Consider the following 6576-nt stretch of genomic DNA (forward strand, 5'->3'; position numbering starts at 1 on the left):
AATTTGTTTTTGAATTATACAATTGGAAATAAATTTTAAAAAGTGGTTGTTATATATGGAAGTAATATGGTTGAACCAATAAGAAGATGTCATGTGTCAATAAACTCTATTGGTTTAATAGCATATAGATTATTAATCTGTGTACTATACGGGCAGAAGTATAAAAATCGTTAATTAAACACAAACATACACATATTTATATTTGAAGAAATGTAATGGATTGTTTTACATAAATTGGTCAGAATAAATTGTTTTACCATAGTAGAAAAGTTATGTCATGAATTGTGTAGGTTCCCAGCCGGATCTACACGGAATATCTCGTTCTACGTAAGACGTTACGAGCGTAGAAGACGATACGAGTTAACACGATCGAACACACGTTACAATAAGCAAAGACACGTTGTATATTGCAACCTGAAACACGTGATATCAATCACTGATTACACAACTCGTTACAACTCGAATGACAACTCGTTACAACACTCAGCCGTAACCTAATGAATATATATCACGACAACTTCGCCTGGCATGTTCAGGCGAAGTTGTCCCTAACTTCGCTTATCTAACAAGTTCGCCTATATCAGCGAACTTGTTAGCTAACTTCGCTACATACAAAACACAAATCCAAACGACTCGATTACAGACACTATATACTGAACTACTGACATCATGTACCAACAGACTCCCCCTTGGCAGTAGCTTCATATCTTTATCTTCAAGAACGTGTCTTGTAATCTTCAACAATCTTGTATCTTCGTCTTCTAAGCATGAACTCCTTCACGTACACAAACTGATACAATTCTTTGATATTTCTTCGCTTCGTCTTTCCAAGCAGGAATATAAAATATATTCTTCTCATTCAGCACCTGCATATCAGCTTGAGACAAGTTCACTAGATGCATCGGATCATAGACTCTCAGCAGCTCTTGTTCATCTTCGTCCTCCATTACTGCTTCAGCTGTTTCACAATCTACATACCACCACTTCAGGTCTTTGAGCACATCCTTGGGCATTTGTTTCATCGGCACTTCTTTCAAACACCGGATCGGCTTATACTTCATGATCATCCAAGGCTTGCCATCTGCTCTCAATCCTCTATCTTTGTCTTCAATAAGTTTTCCCTTTTGTGGTTTCAACAGCTCGAACTTCTTCTCTTTTATACTCTCCTTCCGCACTATCTTCCCGATGACTCTAGCCATATTATCATCACTTCTGTTTATCAATCCCAATCTGGCTAAGTCTTTCACTTCACATTCAGGCAATGTATTCAACGATCTCAACAGCCTTTTGAAGTACTGAACACCATCATATCTTTTAATCACAAAGAGCCTCAACTGCTCATCATATATCCAGCATATAATCCCCTTTTTCGCTTCAGCATAGCCTCTAATGTTGTAACTCTTCTTAAACATAGTAGGGACCGCTGGTTTCTTCGTTTTTACAAACCACTGAGCATAGCCTTCTTTCCATCTAGGCTGCTCTTCCCATTCTGTCTCATCATTTCCAATCTCTTGACTCATATCTGCCTTATCGACATCCGGAATTTCATGCTCCACATTCTCCTCTACTATCTCTCCCTCTTCTATCTTATTATAAATAACTATCTCTGCACCAATCTTCTCTATCTCATCCACTGGTAATACATCATCATCACCTATGAATTCATCATCCATCTCCTCAACGTCCACTACCACCACATCATCACCACCAGCTGCACTTGTCGACTCCCCCTGAGATGTGGAAGTCCCAAGAGCTTGTTCAGTTCTTGGCAACTCTCCACCTGCACCTTTCGATGCATTGGGATCATCGTCTCTATCATTTCGCTTCTTAGTCCTTAGCTCATCGCCTTTACAACTCGTCTCCCCCTGAGATGCCAAGAACTCCTTTAAAGCATCAATGATTTTGCCATGTTCTATCAGCAGGGACGACTGTATCTGATTCTCTGCAACAAGGCGCTGAATAGCATGGGTCTGGATAAGATTCACCCTTGATTGTTCTGCCACGACCCGTTCAAGTGCTGCTATTCGTTCAGAGTCTGATAAGGTTGCATCGAAATCAAACCTCAGATGTGATATATCTTGAGTGTACTGAGGAGGGATTTCCGATGTCACCGGGACCTCAGAAGTAGGCGTAAACGTAACCGTAGATGGCAACGTAACTGGTAATCCTGCAGTTGCTACAACCGTCGACTCAATAAATCTTTCCACGACCTCCGTTGGAGTAAGAGTTGGAGGTGGCAACGATACAATCTCAGGAGCCTAAAGTTGGAATGTAGTGGGTGGGAGGCCAAATGTAGATGAAGTAGCCACCACGGGAACATCCGTGGCGCTTGGCCTTGTAACTTGCAATGATGAAGGGACCATTGTCATACTGGACAGTGCGGATGGAGTGAAACGTACCACCCTTGAGCTCTCACCAGCTCCCGAACCTGCACCTATCTGTTCCCTTCTTGATCTACGAATCAACTGATGTACCTCTTCTTCATAATCTGACTCGTTGTCATCATCAGTTCTCTTTCTTTTCCCATGAATACGTTCTTGATTTACCAAAAATCGTCTCGCTACATTCACATCATTATCCGAATCAGAATCAGCCACCATTGTAGCTGTCCTAGTCACATTCACACTCGAAACCTGTGCAATCGAGACTTGTACATTTTCCTCTGGATCCACCATCTCCATGTCAAAGAAGCCTTGACCACCAAATTCAGCATCAAGGTCTACGTTCTCTTCCGGTGACACAACAGGAGCAGCAGGTATAGCTTGAGGCGCTCCTGCCTGTTGTGGTGCCGGGTCCCGAAACTCGTCCCCACGAGCAGGCACATACTCCGGGTTGATCAAGTACCCAAATAGTGGAGTATGTCGAGGACGGAGCTCAGGTTTGCTCCTCGCACTGGAAGATCTGCACTGGGCGAAGATCCGTTTACTCACACTTTCTACATATCTGATTGGGCGGCGCTGAGGTAGCGTTGGAGCAACGTGATTCAAGATCATCTGAATGAATCTTGGATACATAATAAACCTCTCACGCGCCACCGCTCTTCTCTGTCGATCTATCTCGTAGTAGACCATCTGACTAAAGCTGTAACGCTTATTATAAGTCAGAGCAGTCATCGCCAACTGCATGGTCGCGCCCATGCCATCAGTACCTGCCTTTCTCCCTGACATGCACACGATCATGACATGCATGAGAAAGCGCCACTGATCTAGTAAGAACCCCTTACGTCTCTGCGTATCCCCCAAGGGACCAGAGTATCGCATTCTCAGAAACGCTCCGTCACGGAATGGAGCTACAAAGTATGTCGGGTCGTCTCTTGTCTCATCTCCAAAACGCAAAGCCGCCCGGATTTGTTCAGATGAGAACTGAACAATCTGATTATTGACCGTTGCTCGCATCACCGGGGGCTCTACGCGACAGTCATATTCCACGGTCTGCCAAAAATCCTCAATGTTTGGCAAGGATATCGGCAGTGTTGTTGTAATCGCGTGGAATATACGCGAGCGGATTAAGAATGTGATGATTTCGCGGAAATCATCTACACCACTTGCGTCCGGGTCTAATGTTATGTACATGTTATGACCCGGGAAGAACTGTCTTTGGTTATCACCACCATCATCACCGCCTGCACCGCCTGCTCCAGCTACAACAGCCATATCTGCAACAAACAGGCTAAGTTAGATAAACGTCAAGGCAAATCACAAGTTCGCCTGTCACCATGAGCGAAGTTGTGAGTTATTCTGTATAGGCGAAGTTAGAGGTGGGGCGAAGTTGGGAACAACTTCGCTTCAACTCGAACTTCGTCTAATAAATGTTAAATAAAAGGGCCAGGCGAAGTTAAAGATAACTTCGCCTAACCACAACATCGCCTCATATACTGTTGCATAATTAATTATCAGGCAAAGTTAAATCTCAGGCGAAGTTACGGATAACTTCGCCTAAACTGTAACTTCGCTGGAATATGAATCAGCAACAGTTAGACGTTCAATACGACGTGTAGTTAGTGAATTTGGAGATTTAGGATCTCGTAAAACATGTTTTTATGAAGTTCTAGACGATCAATATGATTACGACTACGTGAAAGTAAGTTTGAAAATCGGGTGTTAAGGTTTCAAATAAACGAGGTCGCTAATCGGGTCGATACGACCTCTGAATAACATCAATTGACAGAGATTATATGATTCGACTACCCTACAGACCTTTAATCACGGACTAGAACTGAGAAATTAACAACACAGATGATCGAGATTAAGTTCGCTGAGGGTTACGATAAGTTCGCTTAGGGTTTCAGAAGATAAGTTCGCTGGGTGTTTGAGAATAATGAACTGTTTGACCTTAAAAATCCTTTATATAGGGTCAAAATTATACAGGCGAAGTTATGGATAACTTCGCCTATTGCAGGCGAAGTTAGGCACAACTTCGCCGGTATTAAAATTTTCAAAACAAACCCCTATAATTTGAACAATTTTCAATTAAGTTTTAAAACGTCCTTTAAAGAGTTAAATGATACTATCAAGGCCAAGTAACCAGGTATAAAATCATACAACTAACTAACTAAAAAAAAATTTAACAATAAAGTACACGGGATCAAATTTCAGTCTCGACAGGGACTACCATGTTTTAGAAAAGATCCGAACAGGAATCATATACTAACTAAGTGACTGTCACACAGATCCGTGTTCAGCTGTATTATGACATAAAGAAACAGGTTGTAAGCAGGTAAATAACTTTCAATGGTTTTCATTGTTTCTGTGATACGGGTTAGGTTCAATTAAGCTCAAAACTTAAGTGGACACCAACTCAGAGATTATGATGCCTCCTATCTATTCTCAAAGCGTATTTGGCTTTCCCCAAGTCACCCCGAGTTGACCTCGACCCTTAGTGTCTGATTAAATAGTAAGTACTCTTCGATCTTTAGACTCTTCATCCCGTACTCTTTCTTACATCTTGATTGAGAAGTATTAACATTATGAACTCTAGAATGTCTCAATCACTCACACATATTTTTTTTATTATTTTTTTTAAGTATTTACACAACTTCAGAGTAGTAAACAACTGCAAGTCCCGAATCTGGATCACTGCAGTTTCTTGACACGCTATCTTCACGGGAATCAGAACACTCACGGGCTCGTGTATGACTGGGTAATCGCTTTTCTGCCTATCATTCGGAAAGATATATATGGAGACATACACAACTCTTAAGGAGTTTCCACGTAAAATCGAGTAGATTTAGTTAGTATCACTTCTACTTTTACGCACCATAAAAAGCTACCATGACATACAATGACTGTTCTAAAGTCTTTTAGGCCTAATAACTTCACTAGTTAAGCACACAGAATCAGTATATCTATCACTTTCCAAGGTTGGATCAATTTTCTGTTAAACATAGTAAAGGAACTTCTTACGAAGTAGTAGACTTGAAAAATAATTTCATCTCCCGTTTCGGTGGGAGAGCATCAAGAAGCTTTTCAACGATCTCATCTTCTTTGTAAGCAATGGAATAATTGCTTAGTTCTGTCATCAGATGATAATATCTCGTGATGATATCATAAAGTGATTCATTTTTCAGATATTTGAACACCGAGAATTGGGTTTTAAGTAGTTTAATCTTTGATGCACGAATCCCCACATTACCCTCAAATCGGTTTTCAAGCGCTTCCCAAAGCTCTCTGGCAGTTTTATACTTCCTGAAGGTGTGAAGAATCTCTTGTGGAAGAGCCATTGTAATCGCTGCATGAGCTTTGCTTTCAGCCTTATACATTTTCTTTTCTTCTTCTTCCATCTTGTTGTATTTCTTAATCTGATCACGACCCTCATACTCAGCAGTTGGTGGAATGTATCCATCTTGTATGCACACCCACATCTTAGCATCTTGGTACTTAACATACTGTTCAAACCGATCCTTCCACGCCACAAAATCGGTTCCCTTAAGCATCTTCGGTGCCTTAGTAGCTGAACCCGCTTCCACTTCCATCTTCACCAGTTCCGTAATGTTTATTGAAGTCATCTTTCACGAAACACAATGAAACTCGAAAAATAAAAATTTTATTCTTAACAGTACTGTAGGCGAAGTTGTGGATAACTTCGCTTAAGTCTTAACTTCGCTGATTCGGAACTTCGCTCTCTTTTCTAAATTCGCCTGAATTGGCGAAGTTGAGAATAACTTCGCTTAAGTTAAGCGAACTTGGGAGGTAGGCGAAGTTGTGGATAACTTCGCTTGAGATAAGCGAAATTGAGAGGTAGGCGAAGTTGTGGATAACTTCGCTTAACCTTATATCTTCGCCGAAACCCTACTAACAGTGACGGCAACTTCGCCTGATGAACACGATGGTTTTGCAGGTTTGATTTCTGGATTTTTCGAGGTATGTGAAGGTGTAATGGGTTGTTTATGATGGTGGGAGGCGAGTAGGACACAAAAACTCGGTAAACTCGTCCCGGGAATAGTCGAACGGAACGATTTCTACACCCGCGTAATAATCCCGAACCACACAATCACGAGCAAAAGCTCTGATACCAATTGTAGGTTCCCAACCGGATCTACACGGAATATCTCGTTCTACGTAGGTGCGGAATCCCTAC

Source organism: Bidens hawaiensis, unplaced genomic scaffold (genome assembly GCF_021521415.1).
Source record: "Bidens hawaiensis isolate Kalapana, Puna unplaced genomic scaffold, B.hawaiensis_p1.1 tig00033153_1, whole genome shotgun sequence".
Taxonomy (NCBI): Eukaryota; Viridiplantae; Streptophyta; class Magnoliopsida; order Asterales; family Asteraceae; genus Bidens; species Bidens hawaiensis.